This window comes from Neofelis nebulosa, chromosome 10, assembly GCF_028018385.1.
Source record: "Neofelis nebulosa isolate mNeoNeb1 chromosome 10, mNeoNeb1.pri, whole genome shotgun sequence".
Lineage (NCBI taxonomy): Eukaryota > Metazoa > Chordata > Mammalia > Carnivora > Felidae > Neofelis > Neofelis nebulosa.
Genome location: NC_080791.1, coordinates 19,189,916 through 19,205,408, shown reverse-complemented (window position 1 = coordinate 19,205,408; position 15,493 = coordinate 19,189,916). Strand labels below are relative to the sequence as shown.

The following is a 15,493-nucleotide window of genomic DNA, read 5'->3' as shown; positions in this document are numbered from 1 at the left end:
GTAGGCGACCGGTCCCTGCAAACAAACTCACTGCATTTGTTATCTGAGCATATTTTTCCCAAGCAAGACAGAGACCGGGCTATTGAATCTACTCCCTAAGCTCCTCTCACCCTGGGATTCTTAGCCAACACAGTAATAACAATAATAATACTGTATTTAGAAACTCTCCAGCACATTTCCTCTCTGAGAGTCTTACAGATGTTAACTAATTAATTTTCACAACGCTCCGTACGAGAGAGGTAAATATTATTAACCATGATGGAATATACATATGTATATACGCGAAGGACAGCAAAACAGTTCACTTGCTTATCATGGTTCACTTGATATAGTAACTGGTATTTTTAAAACACCCATCATAGATACAATAATTAGAGATGTGCTTTTGTTAACAAAGCCACTACCCACTTCTAGCGTACCCTTGGGTACTAAATAATTACCCACTTTGTGTGGTTATCTAGCTCACTAATTACCCACAGAAATTGGGGTCAGGCGTTAACTGCTTGAAGTAAGGATCCTCCAAAGACATCGCTGAGTTGTGTAGAGAAAACGATGTGTTCGTAGCAAAACTTTCATAACTCATACATTTGTATATCTTTGTAAGCAGAGTGAATACAGACAGGGGCGGATTCGCTGGGCGTGTGACAAACCGCGCTGAACTGCGGTTGCACACGGAGAGAGGTTTGGGGGAGTCTCAGAATTTCATTCTCTGCTTACCTTTCCTTTCTGAAGATGGGTGCACTGACGTGATTCCCATAATCTGGCCTTCGTGTGCAAGCACACTGAGACAATTGACGACTCTGGTTGGGAATGATTCATCCTGGCGTTACAGGGAGGCACCCAGTGAGTCAAAGATTTTTTTCTTTGACAGCTCCACCCTTTATGATTATTCTAGCATGTCTTTTTTTCTCATCAGTCTAGTGCAAACACACTATTAGCCAAATCTGAAAAAGATTCTAACCCAGTCCCCAAGCCTGCCAACCATGTCTTTCTCCTTCCCAATAACGACACACACAAAAAAAGTATTAAAGGGAATCCAATGCTATGATTGTAAGTCTGTCTGGCTTTTTTTTTTTTTTTTTTTTGGCCTCTGTTTGTTCTCCCCCCCCCCCACTTCTCCCCTCCCCTCCTTTCCCCTCCTCTCCTCTCTTCTCCTTTCCCTTCTTCCTCTCTCTGGGTCTCCTCATGTGTGCTTTTTCTTCTCCTTTTCCTTGGCATCCAGCTGCGTTTCTGCAGGTCTCCCAGTGAGAGACAAAGCACAATGTCTGAGTTGAGCACAAAGAAGCCACCTTTAAAAAACATCGACTTAGAGGAAACCTGTGTCCTCAGATATCTCCCTCCCTTCCCTGCTATTTACGGAACCCAGCGTTATACTTAACACAGCACTGCCTGTTGTCTGCGTGATTCCGGCCAGCAAACTCGGGTGGAGAAGGCAATATACCCACTGTGTGTGTAGATAGGTAGAGACCCCGATTTTCAGGAGCTACCTGCTTTCCAGGATCGATGTGTAGCCGAGCTCCGAAAACGCGTGCCACCAGAAATGATGGGAGACACTCCCCTACTCAACTCAGGATGTCTTTCATTTTTATCTTCTGCCACTTTTTTGTCATCTGAATTATTACTTATCATTACCAAGGGGCTGTAGGCGGATCAGTGGAGGGTGCGTGGATCTGATGGACATTGGAGGAGAAATACTTCAGAAAGAAGGAAAATGTCTGCGGTAGAAGTAAAGGGGTAGGAGAGGCCGCAGTGAGTGATGAGTCCATTGCAGAAGCCAAGTGGTAAATTAGTGCATATGGCAAAGATAGTCAAGGAGCAAAGCCTGCCGCTGGAAGGAAAGAGATTTTTAGCGTTGTCGTCATCTCATGCCTGAATAGAGTGCGTATTTTAAATAGGGCTTGGAATCACTGCTCTTCGTGCCTCTAAACGCCGATTGCAAGGAAGTATTTGGGGGCTGTTGACTTTCTGTCCGTAAAGAAAACCCAGCAAGGCTCACAGAATTCTCCACCTGCACGCATACAGGCATAGGTGCTCTAAATGCCCGGTTGGGATGCGGAACCATTAGGCGGAGAACTGCGCCCTGGTCTCCTCTTCTTCACTCCTTTCTCTCCCCCACCTCCACTCCTCCCCTTTCTTTCACCCCTTCTAGAAAACGTGATACCTGATCTCTGGGTCTAGCAGGCTGAGGGTTGTTTGGTTTTGTTTTTTTTTTTTCTGTATTCGTATAATACAATGTCTGGCCTTCCCCCTGACCTGCTGGTGTATTTTTGGTCTCATTAGCAGTCAGGGAGATGCCTTAGTGCATCCGGGGCTGCGAGTCAGGGATGAGACACTATAACGGAGAGAGAGAGCGAACGCGAGAGGATATTAGAAGGGAGGCTTGTCTCCAAGATATGGAAGGAAGTGAGAAATGACAGGACCGCAAGCTTTGTATGTAGGAGCCTGGCAGGGCGGGGGAGCGGCGGGGAAAGCCAAGTGGATTCTCAGAAAAGGAGGGAAGCCGTAGATAGAGCTAACGGTGATTAGAGGGGGGATATTGATTCCTTATTCTGCCAGAGATTTAAGCAGGCATGCGAGGAATCTGCACCATGGTTGGCAAAAGGAGCCTCTGTAACCAGACACTCGGGCTTTCCAGGAGCCCAGGGAGAGAGCTGAGAAGAAAGGGGGCAGTGTGGTCTAGGAAAATTCAACTTGTCGCTGATTTGTGCCTGATGCTTGCTGTCCGTCAGCAGCCTCCCTTACAATCTTTTTTTCTCTCTCTCTCTCTCCCTTTTTTTCTTGCCTTCTCCTTCTTCACTGAAGCCTAAGGGAGCCAGCAAAGATTAAATGTGCTTTCTCAAAGGCGGCCACTTCACGCTGCTATGTCGAAAAGGCCATTATTATTATGATTTTTAATAGTAAAAGAAAAAGGGAGAGAGAGGTCGAGACAGGGAGAGAGAAGCAAGGTAGGTTGATGACGGACTAGCCTTTCTGAGAGGAAAAGGAAAGTGAGAGAGAAAGGAGAGACCCTGAACTGAACGGAGGATTGTGCCTGAGAAGAACCTACGGAGGTGAGAAAAAAAAAAAAGTTGTCTTGGAGATGGGGGGTGGGGGATGCTGAGTAGACCCTGTACAGAGGGAAAAGAGGCATCATCTAGTTGTCTTGCTGTTATGATTCTATTTTGGAAGAGTGGGGGAGAAGAGGGGAGAGCCTGGAGTTTTAACGGTTTCTAGTTGCATATGGAAACATCTACCAAATATTTAGCATTTTTACTAAGTGCCCGGGGCCCCTCCAGTGTCTTCCTTGGAGGGGGCCGCTTTGTCATTCTCTTTGACTAGCCAGCCATCTACCTTGCTTAGGCTGGAATAAAGGAAAAAAAAAAAGAAGGAAGGAAGGAAGGGAGGGAGGGAGGGAGGGAGGAAGGAGAGAAAAAGAAAGAGAAAGAAGGAAAGAAAGAAAGAAAGAAAGAAAGAAAGAAAGAAAGAAAGAAAGAAAGAAAGAAAGAAAGAAAGAGAAAGAAAGAAAGAAAGAAAGGGAGAAACACAAGGAGGAAGAAAAATTTTAAGAGTCTTTCCACCCACTTCCCCTCCCTTTCCTTTCGGTTTTGGAGGCGGCACAAGAACCCCTGGCTTGGGGAAAACTCAGCTTCCAGGCAGATGGGAACAAGCGACTATCTCTCAGGTACAAAACCGGTAGCTTCTGCGACAAGAGAAGGCAATTATGCTTCTGATTCCTCTGAAATATTGGCAAGAGGCTCCAAAGGTTCGGCGGCGGCGGGAGTGGGGCGGGGGAGACAGATCTCCCCAGCCTGCACCCACCCCTTCCCCACCTCGCCTCCCAAATGACAGCCTGGTGCTGGCTCTGGGTGATTTGGCCTTGGCCTCAGCCAAGCAGCTGATGAAGACGAGGCCCCCGTTTGCAGGACTGGCAAAGTGCACGCTAAAGAAAGAAGCAAGAAATTTTTTAAAAGCAGCTCTTGGGAGGTTTCTCATTCTTAAAAAAAAAAAAAGAGAGAGAGAGAGAGAGAATTAAAAACGTTTTTTTCACTGAATATTTTCAAAATTTGATCAGTCCCAGTCCCTCCCTCCACTTGCACCAAATTGCCTTTTTTTTCTCCCTCGTCAAAGCATGAGCTACAGAGTTACAGTCTCGAGATTTGGTGTATCGCTTCCTGCCCCCGCCTCCCTCCCCGCCCCGATGTCGGTCCTCTGTTGAAACACCTCGCCCAGGCTAGCGCACTGCGAGCTCCCATTTCCCCCCCTTGCTCGGAATGGTGTTGCACGAGGGCTGCAGCCCTGCTCCGCTTCCAATGGGTGAGTTTAAAACGCTATTCGTATTTGTACTTCCACGGCCTCCAAGCCCTGTGTCTTGGGTCTTCCTCCGAAAACCTGATTTTCTATGATTTTGCATGCGGCATGCTTGCCCAGGGGGAAAGAGATGCCTCCTATTTTCTTTACCGTCATCTGTGCTAGTTGTAAGTTAAAGCTCCAAAAGGACATTTGATCCTTCTTTTAGACCTTGGTTTTGAAGACAGGGGCGTTCCTGGGTCTATGCATATGATTTTCCTTGTAAAACTGGATTGCCCAAAGCGTCAAAGAGTTTTTTGTGTTTGTTTTTTTTCTCTGATATGCTCGCGATCGTATGTTCAGGTACGTATATGTGTCCACAGACAGTGCGTGTGTGCATATGAATGTATCGTATTTACGTGGGCTCTAAATTTTGTGACCTGAGGAAGCTTCGAGAGTGAGGGAATACCCTGCCACCTGTTTGTGGCCTTTTTGGTCATGAACCTGGACCAGAACCTGGCTGTGGTTCTTGCTTTGCCTTGCTTTGTCTCAAGAAAGAACAATTTTCCTGCGCTCCTCTCAATCCCTGAGACCCTAACTTGTGATGTTTACCGTTTAAATCCACGGGTTAGGCTCTTGGGAGCTGTGAGTCGTGCTTGTGCATCCTGGAAATTGGGTGGAACTTCTTTCTTTAAAGCAAAAACAAAAGCAAAGAAAGTTTGTCTGAACTGACGGAGCACGGCTCAGAGGTTTTCATTGTTAGATGGGGTCAGGTGAGCAGAAAGTGGCCGCTCTCCTGGATTTCTGGTGAAGGAGGTATACATTCTGTTAGAGGAGCGTGTTGGCTGGCTGTGCGTACGAATGTGTATCACTGATGCCCAAGGCTTGTGGAACTCATCTACCGTGGTCTGTTTCTTGAGAGCAACACGCAGTACTATCCGAGCGTAACAAGAACAGCTCAGTACCTGGTGCTTGACCTCAGAACATAGCAGCTGAAGTCCCAGCATGCCCCGTGCCTCCAACTTTGAAACTCAACAGTTAATCTGAAAATCATGTCCAATTAACACGGGCATGTGGACATGTTACACACTCAGTCCTCACATGTATGTATCACATATACGGCCGGACAGTGAGCACACAGACACAGATGGGGGCAAACCAGGAGTTTGGGCTAAAATAGTAGTAAGCTAAAAATTCGACTCTTGCTACGCTACAGGGAGGAGGAAATTGATGGTGTTCATGAGGATTACATTTGTGGTACTTTGCGAGATTTTAAAAATGAGAGACAGAGCCTGCGTGCCTGGCGTCCGTTTTAAAATGTTACACGCTGTGAGTTCAAGAGTAATAGGCATTGGAAATATATTTTCTCAATGTATAAAAGCAAAGAAGTAGCAGCATGCACACAATATGCAATTATTGTATCTTTTAGGAGTAACCAAAGGGTGGAAAAATTTATCAGGATTTAAATGTAATCCAACAAAGTTACTTATAACACCAAACTGTACCTTTAAAATAATCTTAAGGTAATTTGTCAGCATTACCTCATCTGCAGTTTTCAGAAAAACGGAACTTTCTGTGACAGAATAATTTTAGTGATTTAGATCTATCTCATAGCTGAAGAAGAGGAACATTAACTTACCTTTTTTTTTGTTGTGAAAAACTCCAGTATACAATTTTATTTAGACAGTTTTGGTATTCTTGGGCCAACACTTGTCTCGTATTTTTGGAAAACACCTAAATCACCCCTGACTTCTAATGCTTTCTTCTTTTAAAGACTTTGTATTGGCTGTAACCTCATTTTATACGTGTAGTCGAAGGTTAAGGAAACTGTTCTTTTCCTGTGTGTGTGTGTGTGTGTGTGTGTGTATGTATGGGTTGTTTTTTTTTTTTTGAGTGTTTATTGCAATTTCAGTCATTGACTCCAAACCATAGTCAAGAAACCATTTTGTATCAGAAAACTGAATCGAGAAAATGAAGCGTGCAACAATTGCACTACGTCTTTTGTTGCGACCTCTCGTGCAGTTGTACTATTTAAATATTACTTTCCAGCCTTGGGGAGCCTGAATGGGCTTCAGAGAAAAGAGTTATTTGATTTTCAAGTCACCTTCGGTTTCTCCACAGTGGATTAATGATTTTTTCCCCATCTTAAGCTGGTGTGTATGCATAGGTATTTGGAAATTATGGAAAGGGATCTATTTAACTTATGGATCTATATTACCACATGATGCATATCAAATATTTGCAAAACATTTGGTGCTTTACTAAGTCAAAATCTATCTGCAGTCAGTTCTATAAAGATGGACTCATGGGCCAATAAAAACATGCTGGATATCATTCTTCTATGATTTTAAATGGGAACAGGATAGTAATTTAATACAAGTGATACAGTTTGTATTCCAAGGCTCTCTTTTGGTTTTTTGTGTTTTTTTTTTTTAACATGTTTTCAAGTGGATTGCTCATGCCCTGAGGTTGCCATCACAACTGATCACACGGGCATTTAGCAATGCACAACAACGCACAGGATTTTGAATTTCAGCAGGGGACTGCTCGAGTGTAAGGGCAGGTTTCTCAACACCCCTTCTTCCTCACCGAGCCCATCAGCGAAGTTCAGTGAAATGAATAACATAATTGGTGGTTGGTTCAATCACTACCAGTCTAGACTAGCCCAGACGCATCAATTAGAGAGAGCTGTCTTTTAAAGGGGGAGTGCAACCGAAACAAGCCGGGCATTATTGATACCGATCTTTAAAAGTGCAAATCCAGCTTGGCAGATAAAAAAAAAAAAAATAAGGCGGGGAATTGGGGGGGGGCGCAGTTTGCGTTGCAGGAAGAAAAGAAAAAGACGAGAAGTGGAGCTTTCGGACACAGAAGGACAGGAAGCTTGAGAGAAAAGGAGCGGATAATGAGTGAAATGCAATGCAACACCTCGTTGGAACACACAGTTACAATTCAGTTCACAGGGCATCCTGGTTCACCATATTTTTAACTAGATTCTCCCCCTCCTCCTTTTTTTATTCCTTTTTTTTTTTTTTTTTTTTTTTTTGCCTCTGTTTCCAAAGAAATGCCAGCTCTACACCAAGGCAGTTGGAAATTTAACAGCTTTAGGAAGCTCTACTGAGAAGAAGGCCAAGTAATACGAACCAGCCAAAACTCCTTTTGCAACATTTTTCCCCAAAAGAAAAACACACAAGATGTTTATTTTTGAGTCTCTAATTCTACCTTAAAAAAAAAAAAGAAAAACCAACTGTACTAACGACCAGGACTCATTTTAAATCCTGCACCTGGGAACTAATTTTATGGGCAAGACACCTTTAGGTAAACAGCTCATAGTTTTCTGTTGAATACAGTAAAATGATGAAGAATGTAACAAAAGGCTTTGGTAATTTGGTGGTTGCGGGGGGGGGGGGTTGATGGATAAATACCAGATGATTTAGAAAGCGTTAGGAACACATCAAGCCCCAGGGAAAGAAAATGTTTGATTGGTATTAATTAAAACACTGCTAATATATTCTAATAAAATCAAATTTAACATTCTAAACTAATCCGCTTGGTATGTCAAAGGAAAAGAAAAGTATTATCTTATTTGCATCTCTGCCATCCAAACGCATTTGCTCATTCAGCAGAATTAATTTTTATCACCAGCCTGTTTAATCTCCTCACAGATTTAGTCAAACTTATTCTTTCAAACTAAAAGGGATCAGGGGAGGGAATCCATGGAAGGTATCGGGAAGACTAGCGACTGTATTTAGTACTGGTTTTATATTTTACCACGTCCTTTCCTCTTCATTCCCTGGTACTGGGGTGTGGAGGAACCCACGATGCTGCAGGGTGGGGAGGGGGGTGAGGGATGGTTAATTTTCCTCCCTTTCTCTTCTACCTACTGGATTATTGGGGAATTTCAGTTGCCAGATTATTTGAGTGGCATTTATTTCCACGACCGATGTTGCTCCGTTGATTAAGATCTCATTTATTTCTAATTTCAGAATCTATTTTGTTACAAATTCGTGATGCGTTGGGGCGGGGGGGGGGGCGGGTGGAGAAAAGGCTTTTGCACTACATGCCAATTTCCTCTTCTCAATTCTTTGCAACTGTAGTCCTCCTAGGAGAAAGTGGGGAGGTGGATGTAAAATTCTATTTACTAAGAGCTGAGTTCTTTGTTTCCTTTTTAAGTTGGAATGTCTACAGCAAAATGTATATTTTCTGAAACGGCGAGTTTTGTGCTCTTGATGGTTAAACTCTCACAATGGATAAAAACTGTCCCCAAATGACATCACGGCCAAAATGTTTCTCCTCTCATTAGCCTCTCATGACTACGATATCCTATGGAAAGATGTGCCCAACACAAAAAAATGAATGGGCCGTAAATATTGAGGGCCGCGTTGGCGTCTTTCAAAAGTGGGGGATTTTGCCCACTTATCAAGGGGATGGAAACTACCAGACTACAGTCCTGATGATGCTGCCTTTTTTGCTCCATTGCCTTTTTCAGTTCTTCAACGCAAAAGAGCAATCGCAGTTCGGTTTCACATGTATTGTTCTATAATCCAGGCAATAAATGCTAATTAGTAATGCTCAAGGATCCGACCATTCAGAGTAATTATCATAATTTACTTCTTCCTTGTTAAAGACATTCCTTGCTGATTAAAAAAAAAAAAAAAGATTCAATCGTTTTACCATTGCACTGCAGTGGAAATGCAGTGGGGAGAGGTCCAAGGTATAGTAATTCCATCCTGGCTGCGTTTGAAGTCGCCGACATGTGCCTTTTAACTTCTTCCAAATGGAATTGCAACTTAATTTCTAAAAAGAGATTCATGTAAATGCATAAAGTTTTGCATGGGCACCAGGAATGTATGATTTTATTTTACAAACCCCAGGCTCCTCCTTCCCGGCCCACCCCCTTTCTAAAACCACTTACTGAGTAGAACAAAGGAAACTGCTAACTATAGAGGCATCATTAAGTGTGAACAGCAGTAGCATGATAAAGTATGTGATATGACAACATATTTCATTGCACAAAAGTGCAGATAATTAAATAATTCAATAGTAACCCTGACTAATTAGCAGAAAGATCTTCGAGGAGGAATCAAGAAAATGGATCCAATCAACTTGAATAATACGCTCCACTCTCCAAGATCACAAATATATACTTGGTTATTTGATAATTGATTGATTCATACAGCAAGCTGAGGACAAAAGCCTGTTCCTCAACATGGAGCTTTGATCGGGCCTCCTTTTTCGGACAGATTAATCATATGTTCTATAAGAGCGGAATTGAACGGAGGGCCCTCTGTTTTCAATCAAAGATATAATCCGCCATTCAGTTGCATAGTTCTCTTTTATCAGGTGTTCTAAAAAATTGTGAGCCCCTTAGCTTTTTATATCATTGCCTCAGACTCTACATGGGAAGCCTCCCCCATGTTTTGTAATGAGGATTGTGTTTAAGTTTGTTTCTTCTTGCTGGAAGCAAATAAGGATCCTATGCACAGAAGGCAGAGGATAAATAACCATGCGGAATATTATATTTGGTGGAATCTCCCCCCTCCCTTGGTTAATCTATCAAGGTAATATTCCCAGTTTCATTGTTCATTGGTCCTTTCAGGGAGAGCTTCAGCTTTTACTTGAGGGTTGTAAGCACATTAGAGGAATAATTCTCTCTGGATACTATGGAGAAGGAGCCACCTGCAAGATGTTGATGCTGTTATTGAAATCTCAAGTGGAGTCAGCTTTCAAAAAATTAGATATTAGATACATCCGATATAATTTGCAATGTGTAATTATACTAATGTGCATATAGTTGTGTGTGGCTTTACATGTTGCCTACTTGAGATTCCCGCCCCCCCCCCCTTGGGTATTGCTCATCATTTGAAATGGCTCCTGACTAGAATGTTCTTAAAATCAGCTTTAAAAAAAATTCCTCGCTAATTGATCTAAGAGAAAAAGGGCTCCACGGTCTGTGTTCCCATGCAAGAATGAATGGATGTGTGTGACCTTGATGTTGGAAAGTAATGGTCTCTAAGAGGGTTATCATTGTGGACATTGGGACGAGTTGTAAAATATTTGCTACTCTTTACTGATTTACTCTTCATCCAGACTGTGGACAATTTGTGAAGTGAATGGAGAATATTAGAATGGTAAATCTTACTCGTAAGAAATCCATTTCCTTTACTGGGATGAGATAAAATGCCAGGGAAATGGCTTTAGGCAGAGATAATCATTTTTGATTTAATCAGAGTAACCAAAATCATAACAATAACTTCTTTTCCATTTTTCCTCCATCTTGCATGGCACACGATGAATACCTAAAACTCTGCCTTCGGTCATTTATGCACTAACATCAACTTCCCACCAAGGAGCTGACCCCCGAAGATCTAGCCACTAAGGAAAAAGCCAGACAGTGCAACAGTGAGTTTGGTCAGCCTGGTGCGAGACACTTGCTCTACGCTCCGTAGGTGAAGGTGCTCTTGATGCAAATTTGGAGAATCATTACCATCAGATCACGGAGGGACCCTGAGCGAGGCTACGCAAACGTCCCAATTTATGCTTATATGTTCGGGAGACAAAAAGGAGTCCAAGGGAGGCTCATCTTGAGATGATATAAGAGATTACTCATTCCAATTAAGTAGGCAGAGGCCCCAAAGAAGGCTGACTTGTTAAACATTTGACTCATACTAGACACCAAAATACGGTGGCTCATATTTTTATACCATTTGTTCCTCAACAGTCATTTTAATAATGGGGCCCATATCATGAAGGAGGCGCTCTGCATGGGCCATATCTAGGCAACACCAGAGCGATGCGTTGTTTTACTTCTCGTTTGCTCACGTATACAAGGACTTTCCCTTATTAGCTACCCCCAAAACTGTGCCAAGCGTCCTTCTTGACTCTAATAGCATTTTAATGTATTCACAAGTGAGTCCTGCACACGTGTGTCAGGGGCTTAGCGACCCCCGTCCCCAACGATGTTCACAAAACACTGAGTTCTAAAATACAGACCTCTGTAAGATACATTTTTAATTACTCTTCCGGGATCAGTTGCTGCATGCTTGCTCAGCACAGAAAAATACCTGTTAACGATATGTCATACAGGGTTATATTTCAGGTTTTAGGGGAAAAAAATATCGTACCTGCTATCTAGAGACCCATCGTCAACATATCCAAAGTGTTTTGGGCAGATATGTGGCAGTATATCAGTGATACGTGTTAGTATATCTCTTTTGCCGTGCCTAACTCATTATGCACCTTCATTGTGCTGGCATAATGAAAAGGCTGACAGTAAGGGCTTTCGTTACATCAAAATCCACCTGCAAAGTATATTTCATTCATAATAACTTTTGCAGCATAAGAGAAACACGAATACAGCTCTTCCCGAATATCCTTATCTGCAAAATGAGTGGGTTGGATGAGTTGGTCTCTAAATGTTTTTGCAGCCTTAAGGATTTTTGAAGTTGCTCTAAAGTATAGAAATAGAAGAACCATTCCAGGACCCTGGAATCTGGAGTCTGTTTTTACCAACAGTTGTCCTTTAAAGTTATATTTGATTCCACCTCCAGGTACTTTATTTACTAACATCTTTTGCCTTGCTGCTAAAACAGTAAAGTCTGAAGTTCATTTTCAGGAAGGGCAGAGACAAAAAAGAGGAACAGCTGAAGAATGAAAAAAGCTACACAGTGGGAGAAGGAAATTCTTGATCTGACTTCTAAGCCCATGTCCTTCAGCATTAACACAGAAGAAACCCAGACAAGCACCTGTCTTTCTATTTTAAGACCATAGTCTTTGGTCCTTCTGCCTTCATTTAATTTCTTGCAGCATGGTTTTGTTTTACCCCATTGGGTTGACGGCTTTGAGTTTCACATTTCCCTTTCCATTCGGTTTATCTGAATCATGTTAATATTCCCTTCAAAACCCACAAAGTCACATTAACACGCCACGTTTCCCAAATTAAATCTTAACATGTTCAGGACCTCCTGAAAATTGCCCTGCCCTATTTTCTAAAGCCACTCCGAATGTATAATCTCTCCTTGAATTAAGCAAGCCTGCTCTTCCTGGCTTCCCGGTCTTTGAATGAGCTCACACACTGCTATTCCTCCCCGCACACTCTGCTCTCCACCACTGGTACCTTTCAGCAACCTTTCTCTTCTTTCTTTCTCTTTCTTTCTTTCTTTCTTTCTCTTTCCCTGCCTCCCTCCACCCTTTTTCTCTCTCTCTCTCCCTTCCTTCCTTCCCTCCTTCCTTCCTTCCTTCTTTTCTTCCTCCCTCCCTCCCTTCCTTCCTCCTTCCCTTCCTTCCTTCCTCCCTCCCTCCCTTCCTTCTTCAGTCTCTCCCTTCCTCCCTCCCTTTTGTTCTTCCTTTCCTCCTTTCTTTCAGTGGGCACCGTATGTCGTGCTCTGAGCCAGGCACTAGAAATACAAACACAAGAAACTGACATTAACTCCTAACAATTTCAGTGACTTCATTCACCCCTGCATTGCTAAGCACTTCTGTATCCACAATTATTTTATTTTGCCTTTGGTCTTTAGATTTATTTGAATTTGTCCTTAATGTCCTGTGTTCTTTTGTTGTTTTCCTACGTGTCCTATTTCAGTAAGTTGCCTGTTGGATAACCCTGAAGCTTTTCTGATGGAGCTTTTTCTCCCAGAGTGATTAGCGTGGGGTGCTCACACGCTCAAGCAATGCTGTTGCTTGACTGGTCCTTGAGCGACGTGAAGAGTGAGAAAGTGCTACGTCTTTCTGGTGATGCAGCATTTCACGTGGAGTTAGAAATAGCATGGCCCCCAAAGTATCGTTACGTTTACTTATTTTTATCGAAGAGTCAATGTGATAACTTTCTGTGACATGTTCTGTTATTTTTTTAGTTGTGTCGATGTTCCTTTCAGCTGGTCCTATAGCCCCCCTCCTCAGGAAGGTCTCCCCAGGGAAAGGACAAAAACTTCAGAGACACAGCCGCACTGATGGACGCTCAAGCCAACAATGGAGTTGAAACAAAGAAAGAGATCGCCTGAAGACACCTTCCCTGCTAAGCAGCACACCCCAAATGGCGCAGTTGCAGGCAATAGAACTCTCAGAACAGGAGACCATGTTTTCAAGAACCAGACAAAATTTAACAGTGACATCTAGATTTCTAAAGAGCCAAGGACTTTCCCTTCCTCGTGTGTATTCCTCTGTTTGTATTTAAATTCAGTGTGACATTCATTTCTAAAATATTTTCCCGGGATGAGTATGCTTATGAAGGCATCAATGTTTTTACAACAGAAAATTGCACACAGGTGTTCATGTGGTAAGGAACAATTTTAGTGCTATAAGAACATAAATTTTTAGGGGCGCCTGGGTGGCGCAGTCGGTTAAGCGTCCGACTTCAGCCAGGTCACGATCTCGCGGTCCGTGAGTTCGAGCCCCGCGTCAGGCTCTGGGCTGATGGCTCGGAGCCTGGAGCCTGTTTCCGATTCTGTGTCTCCCTCTCTCTCTGCCCCTTCCCCGTTCATGCTCTGTCTCTCTCTGTCCCAAAAATAAATAAAAAACGTTGAAAAAAAAAAATTAAAAAAAAAAAAAAAAAAAGAACATAAATTTTTAGCCACACATGGTTTGATCTTAAGAGTGACCTGAAGGAACATAAAGTACTTTTGAAATACCAAAGTAGTCAGAGGCAATCCAAAGGATAACATAGTGGACATTATCCCACCTGACACAGACCAGTCAACCATTCTTTTAATCCAGCAAAATAGGTTCGCTGAGACATGATCCCTGCCTCTAAAGAGTTTAAGTTTAATGAGACCGAGACACACAAACTTTTGAAAAGATAGTAACCAATCAGGTGCATTGATGTTAAGACCACAGTAAAACCAAAGAGATAATAAGCAAAGAGTTCAGAGGAGGTCACCATAATCTGGGTAAACCTGGCCTGTTTAGGGAAGAAAGTTTCCAAAGGAGGAAAACACAAGATGAATCTTAAAGGGTAGTAAGATTTAGGGGCACCTGGTTGGCTCCGTTGGTAGAGCATGCGACTCTTAATCTCAGGGTTGTGAGTTCAAGCCCCACATTGGGCGTGGAGCCTACTTACAAAAAAAGGGGGGAGAGGTATTAAATATTTAGATAAATGGAAAGGAAAGAGAGAATAGATTGCTTTAAATGAATGCAATGTGAGCAAAGCCATGGAGGAAGGAATCTATGTGGTGAATTTGGGAATTATGAGTATACGTGTCTAGTTGACATTGAATGCCTGCATACATAGACATACACGGTAAGGACTTTGCACACACACGTCCCCTCTCCCACCTTGGATGTCACCTAGAAATACCATCTTGTTTTCCACAAAAGCAAGTGGGAGTGATTGGTGGTAATATGAGAACTTATGATTTTACTTTTCACTTAATAACAATTAGTATTTATCGAGGTCTTAATGTATGTTAAGCATTTGACGTATGAACTCGCTTAAGCCTACAGCTCAGAACAGCCCTGCAAGATAGGTACGAATATCCCTGTTTGGAAGCTAACATTTAATGAGATTAAGCAACTTGCCAAACTGCCACGCACAGGGTCCGCACTCAGAATTGTGACCGTAAATCTCATGATCTGAAGCACGGAGTCCCAATATTGTGATCAGTGTTGCAGTGTTACCACTTCTGTATTCCCCGATAGTTCTTTATGGTGAACAAATAGCTATGACATTCAGATATCCCCTCAAATTTTCCAGTTTTCTGCTTAAATGACATTAGAACGATCGCAAGACTTTTCGTGGGAGAAAACTGACAGAATTGGGGAAGAGAGCTTCTCAGCATTTTAGGCTTTTGTTTGTTTTTTTTGCCAGACGTTGAGGAAATGGTTCGCCTTGTTCTGCACAAAATCTAAAATTCCTGAGGATTAATAAAGGAGAGGGGAAACTCAAAGGTCATCTGTTGCAACGTGCTTTTCTACAGACGGCAAATCAAAGTGTGAGTGGCTTACAGGAAGCTCATACATTTGAGTGTGGCAGAACTACGTCCAGAAACCAGGCTGTCCAGTCTCCTCTCTGAGGCTCTTGAACTACCCCACCCTGCCTACACGAAGTATGAACTTGAATTTGATCAAGGAAAGTGTTCTGTCTGGGTGATGGGGGGGTGGGGGGGGGGACTGCGCCTAGCAGGTTGTTTCCATTTTGCACCTGTTTCGCTTCCCACCTCAACGTGAAAACTAGCCAGTTATGAACTGACATCTGATGCAGACATTGTCAATGGTCCACCCCCAAAGAACACATAAT

At 42.8% G+C, this 15,493-nt stretch overlaps 1 long non-coding RNA gene across 2 annotated transcripts; it reads left to right on the top strand.

Annotated features, from left to right (window-relative positions):
• Positions 1-1,124: 1,124 nt before the first annotated feature.
• On the top strand, positions 1,125-13,480 carry LOC131486960 (uncharacterized). 2 transcript variants are annotated; one of them, XR_009249540.1, is made up of 3 exons: positions 1,125-3,050; positions 4,108-4,293; positions 10,614-13,480. It is a non-coding gene; the product is annotated as an uncharacterized LOC131486960 (long non-coding RNA). The 2 variants fall into 2 exon arrangements; XR_009249539.1 differs by having other exon boundaries at positions 2,206-3,050; positions 13,116-13,480.
• The last annotated feature ends 2,013 nt before the right edge of the window (positions 13,481-15,493 follow it).